General features: G+C 58.5%; 1 protein-coding gene across 5 annotated transcripts in view; it reads right to left on the bottom strand.

The window, feature by feature from the left end:
* Positions 1-15,052, bottom strand: part of PCGF3 (polycomb group ring finger 3) — a 118,249-nt gene that overhangs the window by 89,893 nt on the left and 13,304 nt on the right. For 4 of the 5 annotated variants that reach the window (XM_037829222.1, XM_037829220.1, XM_037829223.1 and 1 more), the window contains exons 2-3: positions 4,376-4,417; positions 3,785-3,943 (exon numbers count right to left, since the gene is read on the bottom strand). The gene's annotated coding sequence lies outside the window, so the exon portion shown is untranslated. Of the gene's footprint in view, positions 1-3,784; positions 3,944-4,375; positions 4,418-15,052 lie in introns of those variants that run through there. The other variant, XM_037829224.1, reaches the window with a different exon arrangement.

The following is a 15,052-nucleotide window of genomic DNA, read 5'->3' as shown; positions in this document are numbered from 1 at the left end:
CTTCCGACCTCCAGAACTGTTGGGTAATAAATCTGTGTTTACTGGACCCCAACACTCCACCACCCACTGCCCCTGCTCACAAGGCTTCCCGATACCCCAGGACCCAATGCCCTGATGCCCTGCCCCTCGATGCCCGACATCCCAGCCCCCTAAGGCCCCTCCCCAATACCCCTGGATGCCCGCAGCCCCCCTGGCCCCCCGATAGTCCTACCCCCTCTTGCTCTCCTTGCTTCTCCCTGACCCCCATAACTTCCCAACATTCAAGCAGCTTGGTGATCTACCACCTACTGCTGATCCATCTCCTCCCCCAGAGGGCGAGGCTCACCGGGGGGTCCCTGCCCACCCTGCTCCCAATGCGGTGATACGCCTGGAACGTGCCAGCACACGGGAGCACGCCCTGTGTGTTGAACGCTCCACCTGTTTGCACGTGATCCCCTGGTGGCTCCACAGCTGCTCAGTCCCTGGTCCCTGGGGGCCCGTGGATGTGCCCCCACCGCCAACAGTGCCGTGCAGTCAGCACGCCCGGGTGCCGTGCAAGCAGCAGCCGACTGTGGTGGAGAGAAGGCGCCCCTTGGGGAGGCAGAGCCCCCGGCCCCGCTCAGCGCTCTCGGGAGGGAGGGCAGGAGGGAGCAGAGGCCTTCTCCCTCCAGGAGACGTGAAGCCAAGTGCGGGACACGCCTGCGGGGCATGGAGGGAGGCAGAGGACACCACGCCTTTGCTGGGGAACCAGGAGTGTCAGCTGTGGGGGCCCCAGCACATCACAGCCCCGACGAGGGGTCTCTCTCTGGGCAGCGCAGCCAGAGCAGGGTTGAGGTCCAGCACGGACGGCGCTGTCTGCTCGGAAAGTGGAGCTCAGAGCTGGGTAAAATTTAATTTAGAAAAGCTAAGGATTGCCTATTTTATACTTGAGAGTTAAGGTCCAAAGTCAAACTATGAATTTATAATTGCTATAGTATCATTACATAACTAAGACTTGAACAGTCTGCCACAAACCTATGAAGAGACGCAAACATGTCTCCTAACAGGTTCCTCAGAAAGTCAAGAAGAAAGCTTCCCCACAGACCTGAGGTCTCAGACTGGCCTGCTGAGCTTGGAACCCTGGTCCACGGAGCCACGGAGCCATGGAGCCACGGAACCCTGGTCCACGGAGCCATGGAGCCTCGGAGAGACAGAGCCACGGAGCATCAGAGCTACAGAAACCTGGTCCACAAAGCCACGGAGCCTCGGAACTACAGGGCCATGGAGCCACGGAACCCTGGTCCACGGCGCCTCGGAGAGACAAAGCCATAGAGCCTTGGAGCCTTGGAGCCACAGAGCCATGGAACCCTGGTCCACAGAGCCACGGAGCTACAGAGACACAGAGCCACGGAGCCTCGGAGCCACAGAGGCCACGGAACCCTGGTCCATGGAGCCATGGAGACATGGAGCAATGAAGCCTCGGAGCCATGGAGCCTTGGAGCTATGGAGCCACGGAGCCTTGGAGCCATGGAGCCTCGGAGCCACAGAGCCTTGGAGCCACAGAGCCACAGAGCCACGGAGCCTTGGAGCTACGGAGCCACGGAGCCACGGAGCCATGGAGCCTTGCAGCCATGGAGCCACGGAGCAACAGAGGCTCGGAGCCACGGAGCCTTGGAGCTACGGAGCCTCAGAGCCACGGAGCCACGGAGCCACAGAGCCACGGAGCTGCATCCACAACAAAGCCACCATCCCTTGACCAAACCGTTTCTTCCCAGTAACTGCCCCAGCCCCTGCAACTTCACTTCAGGGTGAAGACATTGCTCTGGCCTTAGAGGGCAAAAAACATGCAGGGTCACAATGGGCAGAGATCACAGGTCATGAGGGGCAGAGGCCAAAGGTCATGACGACCAGAGGCCATAGGTCATGAGGGGCAAAGGTCACGGGTCACGAGGGGGAGAGGCCACAGGTCAGGAGGATCAGAGGCCACAAGGGGAGAGGTCACAGAGGCCGCGGGGTCACAACGGCAGAGGCCACAGGCCACAGTGGGGCCCGACCCCTGCCGGCAGAGGCCCCCGCTAACTCGCAGCCTGATGACCTTCCGACGTCATCATTCGATCCCCCCACATCTCCTCATTCTGACCACATTTTCTTTTCCAAAAGGGAACAACAGTATTCGAAGCCACGCAAACTTGTGACTCAGAGTTACTTTGCTTCATTGCTTCCCTGATTGCCACCAAACACGTGTTACAGCCAGACCCTCTGAGCACATCCCCACACTGACCTACGAGCTGGGGACCCCAGACCACCTCTCTCTTGCCCTCGCCATGTGCAGCATGAAGCCGCTAGGCCTCTCCACCCCCATAGCCGCCAATCCAGTCCAAGCTAACAGCAACCCCAACCATCAAAACCGCTCTACCTCCTTCCTGCTCACAATCCTCCAATCTGTTCTCACTGTGCAGCGAGAGCTTTCGAAACTCAGTGCTGCCCCCCTTCCCTTCTGGAGCTGTGGGGGCAGGGAGGGCTGGGGCCTGGACTCAGGAGGCACTGGCAGGGCCAGAGGGTGTGACAGAGGGGAAACGAGTAAATGCCTGCTTTACTGAGGAGCAGGAGCTGGATTTCTCACTGCTTGGGAAGAGGGAGTTAACAAATATGGAGCGGGTGGAGGTCAGAACAAATCCCGTGGACTCAGAGCAGAACTGGAGGCATTGGTGTAAGGTAACATGGGAGAGATGAACACGTGTGCACGTGTACGTGTATGTGGGTGTGTGTATGCATGCATGTGTGCACAGGGCAGGGTGTGTGTGCACGTGTGTATGTGTGCATGTGTGCACATGTGTGTCTGTGTGCACACTGCCTGCCAACACACACCCTGCTTCCTGGCCTGCGCCCGGACCTGGGCTGCTCAGCTCCATTGCCCCCTGCCAGGGCCCAGGGTCCCTGCAGCAATGGAAGACGAGGGCCCGGGGCAGGGGAAAGCCGCAGTGAACCTGGAACATCCCGTTGTGCCACAAAGTCAAGTGCTCAAAACCAGCTGCAAAGGGCTCCACCGGCCCATCCGCAATGCTCTGAGTATGAAAATACAGCAGTTGTAACAGACCATAATCAGTCGAAAGCATAGAAATCCACGAGTTCATACAGAAACAGACAAACACATAAGGGAGCTCTTCCTTTCGGAAGAACCCTAGCTTACACCTGCAGAAGGAAAGGTGGAGCCAGAAAGTCACCATTCTACAGCAAAACTGTAGTAAAGCTTATTCAGGCAAGAATCACCAACGGAAGTAAGCAGGGAACGCGCTGGTGTGTATCACCCCCAAAGACCTCCCCACCGAATCCCTACAAACGACGAAGCGGAAAAGTGTGACCTCAGGGTGGGAACCAGCAACCCCTCGCCTGAGCGGTGGCCCCTGGGCAGACGCAGAGCCCGTGGGACATGATGTCAAAGACACGAGAGATCAACCCAGGTGGAGCGTACACTGCCCGTAAGGGCCACACCAGCCTGTGCCCAGCTCAGGCCAGCCCAGACCAACCCCAACTGTCGGCCACGGCGACGCCGTGGGGTGGACGGGACCCCTGGCCTCTGCGCCCCGCGGCTCTCCTCTCCGGACCCCAGGGCGGGCAGCAGCGGGAAGTCAGATGGCCTGGCTCTGCCCTCTACAAACTGTGAAGACAGTGCGATTTATTCCACACCATCTTTTAAGGGAAGTAGGCAAAAAATTAGGAATGCCAAGAAAATGAAGAAGTGAGAAATGTACACAGTAACCTGTCCTGAAAATGTGGGTTTTCACAACTGCCCGGCACAGCAGGCCGCCCGCCAGCAGGTTCTCACCTCTCCCGCAGCCCACGTCCGACGTCTGGCGTCCGGCGTCCTGCCCGTGCTGCCTCAGGCCCCTCTGCTGGCTCTGCCCGGCCTTGTCGGCGGCTTCACGCTGCGCTCGGGATCTTCACTTCTGCACCTTCCTTCTGCCCCTTGCTTTCTTCCCATTTTCTAGCACAGAAACGAGCACCCGTTAGTTCATGCTGCCTCTGCCGGTTCCACGCCGTCCATAACCACGTTTCCACCCGAATTCCTAAGGAGCCCGAGGAGGCTCACAGTGGAACGGGCCGTCAGAATGTAAGCCAAAGAAAATTCAAACATAAATAACACGACTTCGCCTTAACTGGTCCTGCAGAGTTCTCAAAGGTTACACCTTAAAAGAACCATGAGGGGTTCCGTGGGAACTCTGTATTTTCTGAGCAATTTTTTTGTGAACCTAAAACAGCTCTAAAAAATTAAGTCTACTAAAAAAAACTATAAGGATTTGGCTTTTTTCTATGGCTACAGCATACTTAAGGAGTACAAGTCAAGGTAAATGTAATCAATGCACATACAGTGAAAGAAGAGAAAAATCAAAATACTTAAAGTTTAAATCACGTTTACCTGCAGATGACAGCCTGGAATCTCTCACTACATCTTGAAAGCCTACAGAGAAACACAAGACAGAGGAGGCGTCACCGTCACGTCCCGAAGTCCCTGCTCCATTCAACCCTGACCGGCAGATGGACAGACGGACACGCAGTCATGGTTCACCTCCTCTCTGGCCAGCAGTTTTACACCTTGTTTCTTTAAACAGCTTTTTCATTTACTTCCGTAAACAACCATGAGAAACAAAAGCTAATGCGTGGAGAACTGGACTCTAAACCGAGGCCTGGGCAGGTCCTGCCAGCGAGCAAGAGCAGGACGGCCCTGGGAAGGTGGGCAGGGGACCCCGTCACACTGTGGGGGCCCAGGACAGGTGCAGGTGAAGGGGCTGAAGACCCCCGAGGAGGGGCGATGCAGTGGGAGCTGGCTTCGGGGAGGCCCCTGCTGGTCCGGGGCCATCTCGCACCTTCACTCCCCGCAAGGGGCTGCACAATGACCCCGTCCACCCACTGGCCCTGGGAAGAGGCGGAAGATCGCCCCTCGCCCAGCCAACAGGACGGACCAACGGCAGGAGCGGGTGGCACGTCCAGGCACATCCAGGCACGCCAAGTCCCTGCGGCAGAGAAGCAGGATGGGGCCGTGGGCCACGGGGGTCGTGGTGGGGGTGAGCGAGACCTGGGCGGGGGGAGGTGGAGCTGCCCCAGACCACGCCAGGGTCTGCTGCCCTCTTTGCGCCAGCCTGGCATGGAGGGGGGCCTCTGGCTCCATCCCCTGGGGACCCCACCCTTCCTTCCAGGAGCACCATCCAGGTGGGGAGAGCAGGAAGTTAGCCCGGTGGTCTCACGCCAGGGATGGTACTGGTCAGTCCAGCCGACAGTCTGCTTGAGACATGCACGGGGGAGACGGACATGGGGCATTCTCGGGAAAGTGCTGTGCCCCATGTACACCACTTCAGTAACGGTGATGAAGTCCAGCACGGAAACAACGAGGCTGAGTGAGTAAACCATGTCCGCAGACAGCCAGTCCACCTACCAAATGCTGCAGCGGCCCCGCAACACCCATCTACAGTGTCTGTGTGCCTCACACACACACCCGGAGGCACACAAGTGCATGCACACACAGGTGCACACATGTACACTCAGATATACATGTACAAAGTCAGATGTGCACATACACACCCTCAGGGGCACACACCCAGATGTGCACATTTGCTCACACCTATGCACACATGCTCAGAGGCACACACACCCAGATACACATGTGCACGCATGTTCAGGTACACATTTGCACACACATGTGCACAACCTCTACTGAGGCAGGGTAAGCTCGCCTCGGGCCAGAAGTACCCCTGCCCCAGGAACTCCTGCACTTGCTGCTTCTTCCTCCAACCTCTGACCTCTGGGGCCCCTCCCCTCCCAGGCTCAGCCTCCGAGGCACCAGACCCGACCTGCTCCCGGCCCCGGCCAGGGGACCTGCCACCCCACAGCCCTCCCACCGCGGTCCTCAGTCCACTCAGCTCCCACCCTACACCTGTGTCTCCCTCCCTACCTCAGGGCCCTGCACTCGAGCCCCACCCCACCTCGCCCCTTCCCACATTCTCCACCATCTTTCAGCCACAAAATCAACAGTCAGATTACACTTTATGGAACAGACTGATGACTCAAGACACACAAATACAGAAGCAAGGCACTGAATAAAGTTACCAGAAAGTAAGAGCTAGAAATCACGATACAATCAGTCACAGGAGATCCTCTACACGCTCCCATTGCCCCACGGCTCCCCCTCTACCTCCCCCAACCTGTGCTGTGCCCACAGCTCCCCCTTCTACCTCTGTTCTAGTTTGCTACTGCTGTCAGAATGCAAAACACCAGAAATGGATCAGCTTTTATAAAACGGGTTTATTTGGTTACACAGTTACAGTCTTAAGGCCATAAAGTGTTGAAGGTAACACATCAGCAATCGGGTACCTTCACTGGAAGATGGCCAATGGCGTCCAGAAAACCTCTGTTACCAGGAAGGCACGTGGCTGGTGTCTGCTCCAAAGTTCTGGTTTCAAAATGGCTTTCTCCCAGGACGTTCCTCTCTAGGCTGCAGCTCCTCAAAAATGTCACTCTCAGTTGCTCTTGGAGTGTTTGATCTCTCTTAGCTTCTTCAGACCAAGAGTCTGCTTTCAATGGCCATCTTCAAACTGTCTCTCATCTGCAGCTCCTCTCTCAGCTCCTGTGTGTTCTTCAAAGTGTCCCTCTTGGCTGTGGCTAGCTCACTCCTTCTGTCTGAGCTTATATAGTGCTCCAGCAAACTAATCAAGGCCCACGTTGAATGGGCAGGGCCACACCTCCATGGAAACTATCCAATCAGAGTTATCACCTACAATTGGGTGGGTCACATCTCCATGGAAACACTCAATCAAAGAATTACAATTTGATCAACACTAATACGTCTGACCACACAAGACTGCATCAAAGATAATGACGTTTTGGGGGACATAATACATTCAAACCGGCACAACCTCCCTCCACCTGTGCCCATGGCTCCCCCCTATTTCCCCCCACCTGGTCAGTGGCAATTCCATCCCCCTGGGTCCTCATGCCAAACCTGACTCCTCTTTCTCTCACGTACCACACACAATCCATCAGCAAATCCTACCAGCTCCACCTCCCTACAGACCCAGAATCTGGCTGTCCTCTCCACCTCTGGCCACCCTCTCGCTTCCCCAGGTGGGCACCTGCATGGAACACACCTCAGGCCTTGCTCCTGTCCTGTTCGCCCTTGCCTGCCACTTCCCTGTCTCAGTGGTAAGAGCCTCCCCGCAGGGCCTCGACGCCCCAGGGCTGTGGCCTGATGGCACCACGGGCCACCACGCCGGCCCGGGAGCCGTGCTCACACTTGCTGCACACCTCCCCCCAGGGCCTCCCTCGCACCAGGGACTCCACACCGGCCCCCGCTTCCTGGAGCCTCCTCAAGGTGCACGCAGCACCCCCCACCAAGTCCACTGAAACCTCAACACTGACCACTGCTCTCCACAATTCCACCCTCTGGCTGTTCCATCTGCTGCCAGGCTGTGAGCTTTGACCCTTGCAGGACCGATGACGACATGCAGCAGGGCCGGCCCGGCTGCAGTGGAGAACGGGCCGGGAGGCGGCACCGGGGGGCACCGGCGGGGTCCGTGGGCCGGTGCGTCCGGCCTGCTGCAGGGCCGCGGGGACCAGCACAGTGCTGGGGAGGGGAAGGCGGCTTCCCCAAGCCAAACGAAAGCAAGGGCTGCGCGCTCTCCGTCTAGCCTGCGGCCATGTGGCTGCCCCGTGGGCTCCCCGAGACCGTCTGCTGCTCCCTCACAGCCCCCGAGCAGGTGAAACCCACATGCTGGACGGCTGGAGCAACCCCCGCAGACCCTGGGAGGGCACTGAATGTCCGTGCGGGAGGTCCACACGCCCCATGAGTCTTCATGAATCAATATTTTATGGTTGTGAGAATTTAAATGAAAATTTTCAAAGTCAGAAATTAAAGCTACTATGAAAACTGCCTGTTAACTCCCATATCAATGACGAGACTTGCCCAGCCTCAAAAGCAGAAAGATCATCCAAAGCTGATGGGGCCGGGCACTGGCCTCACTATAGACTATAAACACGTTCTCAGCCGCTCGACACAGGCACAACGAAAAGAATCTCAAAATTTTTCTGACTCATGTCGAAATCTCATCGCAGACACAGAGTGGCCAAAGCCACCACTGGTGGCACGTAGGCACCAGGGAGCCCAGGGAAGCTTTCTGACCGTGCCAAGACGCAGGAACAGAATTCTTAAATCAGGAATCATTTTGAGTTTAGAAGCTTTTCCAGATAAACCTTACTGCTAGTTTTAAAACAAAAAGTTTTATAAACGCAAGAATAATTTCTGATAAAATAATATAATTTATAAACAAAGAGCAATGGAATATCCTGGAAAGGAAAGACACCAGCCTCAGGCCTCGGGCGGGCTTGGCAGCCACCCCGCTCCCGACAGGGCACCCAGGCGGGCTCACGCCCTCCTCCCCGAGACCTGTGCAGCCGCAGCCAGGTGGGGACGGAGCCCCGGGGGGCGGCTGGCCTGACAGCAGCTGCGTTTCTCACGCTGCGTCATTTTAACGAAGTTGCACGTGAGGCTGTGGTGGCCACTGGCCCGCACTGGACAGGAAGCTCCCGTGAGCCCTGGCCTCTGCCGAGCTCTTCCCACCAACGGCCGACATCCAGGTTTCGGCCATGGCGATGCCAACCTTCCAGGACTCCACTCCTCCACGGCTGCCCCGACAACACCTGAGACACTCTCCTGGGCGAGGCTGGCCCTGGCTGGCGTCCAGGGACGGGCTGGCACACAGCTGCCTGCCGCGATGTAAAACTTTCCCGAGAGGCTTAGGGGCTCCCTGTGCCTAGACGTGCGCTGAGTGCCCACTTTCCTCCTGGGGGCCGGGATTCCGCACGTGCCAGGCAGAGGCTGCTGCCGAAAAAGCTCCGGGCGCCAAGGCCAGCACCTCCTGGGGCCCTCAACTCTCATATCTCAGAGCTCGGGGCCCAGCGTCTCCAACCGCACCACCCACGCTCCTTCCTGCTGCTGGTTTTGCTCCGTGTCCTTTCACAGCAATAAACCATAGCCCCGAGGCAAGTGACTCCTTCTGGGGTTGGTCTTGGGCACCCCCAACGCACTGGACAGATGCTCCCCTCCCTGCTTCTCAGGTCCCCGGACTCTCCGGCCCCTCGACCTGTCGCTGCCACTTCCTGCTCCCAGAGAAGCGCCCGAGACCTGCTCCAGACTCAGGGGAGCCCCAAAGCACCCCTCACCCTTTCTGCACTCACCCCAAAGACGCCCACGCGCCACCCCAGTCACCCCAAACGTCCCCCTCCCTGGCCGTCCCTGCACGCGACCTCCTGTCACAGGACCGCTCCTCGTCTAAACACTGCACCTGTCCTCCCTGCCCCTGCCCAACACTGCCCAGAGGCTGCCCGCCCGGCCCCTCCTGAGCGGGCCCGCATCCCCCCACCACACGCACCTCAGGAGTGACCTGCCTTCACGGGGCACACACTGGCTTTGCTTTTCATTTCGTTTCGTGGTATAAAAGTAATACACAAGTTTATTAAACATGACTGGGAAAACAAGATTGGCATTAAGGAAAACACCCTACAATCCTTGTCACCCAAAAGTAACTCCTGTTGAATACGACGGCCTGTCTCCGCGCCGGGGTGGCCCACGTTCTGCAGCACGTGCCTGTGTCTTCTCGGGGATGCTGCCAGCTCAGCACACACCCCGCAGGTAGCAGCACAGCCAGGACCTCCCAGGCTCTCTCCGCACGCGGCTCGCCGTGACCGACACGGGGACGTGTTCTTACGTCCGACCTGGTCGCTGCTGTGCCCGCCCCCCTCGGGGCAGGCCTGGACCCCATTCTGTCCTTGTCCCCCCACAGCTCTGACAGCGCCTGCAACCCAGCGACTGTCTTCCCACCCTCTTCACTGAAGCCCAAACCCGGGGGCATTCTTTATTTTCAGCCACATCTTACCGGAACCTTAAAGTTTTCTTTTCTTTCTTTCGTTTTTTTTCGTTGTTGTTGCCACACAAAACCTTGTTTCCAGCTGGTTCACAGTTTGCTGGAGGGCTGTGAGTGTGGGTTGGTTAAAGAGCTGCCTCCTGGCTGGAAGGAGGGGCTCAGGCAGAAGCATGGGTGTTGGGGGGGTGCACAGGGCCCCCACAGGCCCCGGGTCGCTCTGGAGGGTGAAGAGACACTGCCCAGCCGGCTGCCAGCCTGCGGGGGTTCGTCGAGGGCTCCCACCCGTCACCCAGGTTCGCGGATCCGAAGGGCCGGCTCAGGCTCTCTGGGCCGTGGCAGCTCCCACGGTGTCCAGGGCTTCACCCGTTCATCTTGGGATGGCTTCTGCACGTCCCGCACGAGGGTGCGGCCTCTGCACGGGTTCTGCGTCTTCAGCACACCGGGAGCCCGTGTGCTTCTGCTCGCCCGGCAGGGCCTCGTCCTCATGGCTGGAACAGCAGCCCAGACAGAGGGGCTGCAGGGGCCCCAGGCGGGCAGGGGATGCCTCTGCGTGGGGGACCCATGCTGCCAGCCCTGGGAGCCTGTGGCTCGTCAGCTGGCCCCCGAGGCCAGGTGGTGGCCGAGAGGAGGGTCCCGGAGGGGGCCCGAGGCTGGAGGGAGGGCAGGCCCCAGCCCTTCCAACCAGACACCGCTGAGGCAGAGACAGCCCATGGGACCACTGGCAGCGCTGTTTTCCCTTCATTCTTGAGTTAGGTTTGCTGAGTTCTGTTTCCTGCAGAACAGTTCATCGAGTTTATGGGCATGCACGGTTGGTGACTCCCGATGGGCTTGACTGAGCAGCTCCCTGAGGCGCACATGACAAGCACACACCTCCAGGGCACTGGACAGCGTGGGCTGTGGCGTCATCCTCACGCCGCCGGGACCTGTGCCCTCGCGAAGCCCTCCCGCATGCCGCTGCCCCACATCCTCCACTACCACCAGGTCCACACCGTATGGAGTCACACAGGATCCACTCTCCCGCTCAGCAGACTCCGGCACGCTCGGTCAGCACGGCCGCACACCTGACGGCTCCTTCCTCCCCGCTGCTGAGTCGAGGTGCGACCCCCCCCCACCGTCCACCGGCTGCCGGATGTCGGGCTGCCGGGAGCAGCCGTGTCCAGGTCCGGGTCAGGCCTGGGAGGACAGGCTGGGGGCTGGTGGTCTCACGTCTCAGGAAGCTGGCAAAGTGCTTCCCAGGCGGCTGCCCGCTCGGCATCGCCCTCCGCCAGGCCCTCCCTGCTCCCCTGCCCTGGCCTCGGGTCCCCGGCCACCTCCTGGACAGCAGTGGACACAGAGGACAGGCCCTGGACTCCTCTCCTGGAGTCTGAGCGACGCGTCAGCAGCAGTTGGACGCTGGCCGCCTCCCACCCAGCCCAGGGCGGGTCCCCGGATCAGCCTGGAGAGGCCTCCAGACCCCGACCCCAGGCCAGAAGCCCCTTGCCTCCTTGCACGGTGCGGCGTCCACACACCTCTGCTGCCTCAACTGCGGTGCTTGGAGCGTGCGCACCCCAGACGATCCCGTTCTTACAGCCCGTCTTGCGGTGGAACGCTGCTCGAGTCGGGCCTCTGTGGACCGTCCCAGTCAAGGGCCAGCCCCCTCACTCAGGACGGGCCTCACTCCTCTAACCAGAGTCCTTTATAAATGGAGTAATGCAGAGAGAGGGGAAGCCAAGGAAGAAGCTGAAACCAATGAAACCCAGAAGAGAAGGGAGAGGCCAGCAGATGCCACCACGGGCCTGGCCACGTGGCAGAACCAGGGATCACGGGCAGCCGGTCTGCAGGAAGAAAGCAGCACCGTGACGATGTCTGGATTTGGACATTTTCCTGGCCTCAAAACAGTAAGCAAATAAATTCCCACTGTCTAACCTGACCCATTTCATGGTATTTTCTTGGAGCAGCCCAGGAAACTAAAACAGTGAGTGCACCTCAGACGGGCAGGGAAACGGCAGCCCTGCCCTGCCAGTGGCCCCCAGACACGTCTGTGAGTCCCAAAGGCCCTTCTCACTTGTTTCTGCACAGAGAGGACCGGGGCCCCTCTACGGTCCAAGTCTCGGGCTCTGCGCCCGGGCCCACCTGTTGCTGCCCCCACCTCCCCCTCTCTCAGGACGCTGGGGAGCGGGTCTGTGGTGTTGCCTGTGAGCCCCATTTGCTTCCACCTTCCCTAAGGCTCCCGCTCGTCCTGCCCTCAGCGCCTTCTAACTGGCCACGTGATCTGCTCACAGCGGGCACCGCTGCTCTCCGTCTCCATATCACAAGGTAAATCCCACCTGCACAGGGCCCACCACGCAGCCAGGGACGCCTGCGAGCGAACACGTGAGCAGCTGCGGCGACACCAGCTTCACTGAGAGCTGCAGATAGATACCCGACTGGCGCCTGACTGTGGACAGTGGACCCTGTGGTCCCCAAGGTCCAGACGAGGACGGGGAGCGAAGCCCCACGGCTCCTCGAGGCGGCCGAGGCGTCGGCACCAGCCCACTCTTCCCGCTGGACACAGCACGGGTCAACCTCAAACGGTTTTGTACATGGCTGTGTGACAGTCCCGTCAAAGCGTCACCAAAAAATCAAAAAATAATGAAATAAGAACATAAAGGGGTCGTCACTGAAGGAACAGTACGAATCTCTGCTCTACCTCCTCCTGCCCCTTCCTGAACCCGTCTGGGCTCTTCCTGCTCCATGCCGCTCAGAACCTGCAGGACGGTGGGCTTCGCCTCACCTCTGCTCTCCCTCCACCCTCCTGCGCGGCCCTGCACCCCCCACCTCGTCCCCCCACCCTCCTGCGCAGCCCTGCACCCCCCACCTCGTCCCCCCACCCTCCTGCGCGGCCCTGCACGCCCCACCTTGCCCCCCAACCCTCCTGCGTGGCCCTGCACCCCCCACCTTGCCCCCCACCCTCCTGCGTGGCCCTGCACCCCACACCTCGCCCCCCCATCCCCCTGTGCAGCCCTGCACCCCCCACCTCGCCCCCCCACCCTCCTGCGCGGCCCTGCACCCCCACCTCGCCCCCCAACCCTCCTGCGTGGCCTTGCACTCCCCACCTTGCCCCCCACCATCCTGCACGGCCCTGCACCACCCACCTCGTCCCTCCACCCTCCACCTCGCCCCCCCACCCTCCTGCACAGCTCTGCACCCCCCACCTCGTCCCCCCACCTTCCTGAGCAGCTCTGTACCCCGAACCCATCTCCCCCCTCCGCCCCCTATGCTTATTCTCAATGCAACACCAGATGGATTGTTGGACATGAATCTGGTCCAGCGGCTCCTTGGCTGACACTCCCTCAGGAAGCCAAAGGCTTTCACTGCGACAAGGCCCCACCACTTGGCCCTGCACCGCCCCTCTGGCCCCATCACCTTCTACTCTCCATCTCCTCCCCTCCACTCTTGCCATTCTGGACCCCTTGCCAGTTCTAGAACATCCTAGGCACACTCCTACCCATGGCCTTTGCGTCGACTGCACTTCCTGCCCAGAGCTCCCTGATGACCACACAGCTCCCCCCGTCAGTCTCCCCTCAGAGAAGCCTTTATAGACCCTCCGACGCACAATGGCCAGTGCCACGTACACATGCATGCACACACCTGCGTGCACCTTCACTAACACGCATGTATACAAGCACGTCCACGTGTACACCTCCACATTCACGCACTCATGCACACATGCACACACATGCACACCTTCACTCACACGCATGTATACGAGCTTGTCCATGTGTACACCTCCACATTCACGCACTCATGCACACATGCACGCATGCACACACACGCACACTTCCACTTACACGCATGTATACGAGCATGTCATGTACACCTTCACATTCACGCACTCATGCACACATGCACACCTTCACTCACACACATGTATACAAGCATGTCCACGTGTACACCTTCACATTCACACACTCATGCACACATGCACACACACGCACACCTTCACTCACACGCGTGTATACGAGCATGTCCACGTGTACACCTTCACATTCACGCACTCATGCATATGCATGCACACACACGCACACCTTCACTCACACGCATGTATACGAGCATGTCCACGTATACACCTTCATTCACACGCATGTATACGAGCATGTCCACATGTACATCTTCACATTCACGCACTCATGCACACACACGAACACCTTCACTCACACGCATGTATACAAACACGTGCATGTACACCTTCACATGCACACACACGTTCATGCAGTCACGCGCACATGCACATGCACACACACACGCAGTCCTGTCCCCACTCAGCTCCCAGCACCAGTGTCAGCCTGTGACCGGCGATATTAAAAGTCCAAAAGAAGAGCTAGGTGATAAAGTTGAGAAAATCTTCCCAAAGAATAGAAAAAGAAAACAGATCTCACATCCATCTCCTAGGCATTCTAGAAATAACAGAGAAAACCGGAAAACCGAGAGAAGGAGCTTCAAAATGTACTTCAACAATGTATTTCCCAAGCGGAGTAATGAGCCTGCAGGTTCCGGTGCTGTTTCCCCTGCAAGAGAATTTCCAAAGCCGAAGGAATCGTCAAGGGAAAGGCGCACGCCTGACCCCACTGAGAAACCTCGCAAGGCTGCGGACCCCAAGAAAGGCCTGGGGAGGGTGGAGAGGCTTTCCATCGCCACCCCGGATTCTAGAAGTCAGTGGGCAACCTCCTCAAGGTCCTGGGGAAATGATCTTCCACGGAGAACTGTGTATCCGGCCAAACGATCAACCACGTTGGAAGTGAGTGTTCTAGTTTGCTAATGCTGCTGGAATGCAAAACACCAGAGATGGACTGGCTTTTATAAAAAGGGGGTTTATTTGGCTACACAGTTACAGTCTTAAGGCCATAAAGTGTCCAAGGTAACACATCAGTAATCGGGTACCTTCACTGGAGGGTGGCCAATGGTGTCCAGAAAACCTCTGTTAGCTGGGAAGGCACGTGGCTGGTGTCTGCTCCAAGTTCTGGTTTCAAAATGGCTTTCTCCCAGGACGTTCCTCTCTAGCAAGCTTGCTCCTCTTCAAAACATCACTCACAGCTGCACTGAGTCCCTTCTCTTTGAGTCAGCTCATTTATATGGCTCCACTGATCAAGGCCCACCCTGAATGGGTGGGGCCACACCTTCATGGAAATATCCCATCAGTTATCGTCTACAGTTGGGTGGGGCAC

This window comes from Choloepus didactylus, chromosome 3 (genome assembly GCF_015220235.1).
Source record: "Choloepus didactylus isolate mChoDid1 chromosome 3, mChoDid1.pri, whole genome shotgun sequence".
Classification (NCBI taxonomy): Eukaryota; Metazoa; Chordata; class Mammalia; order Pilosa; family Megalonychidae; genus Choloepus; species Choloepus didactylus.
Note: the sequence above shows the minus strand (reverse complement) of the source record. Positions and strands in the feature narration are given on the sequence as shown.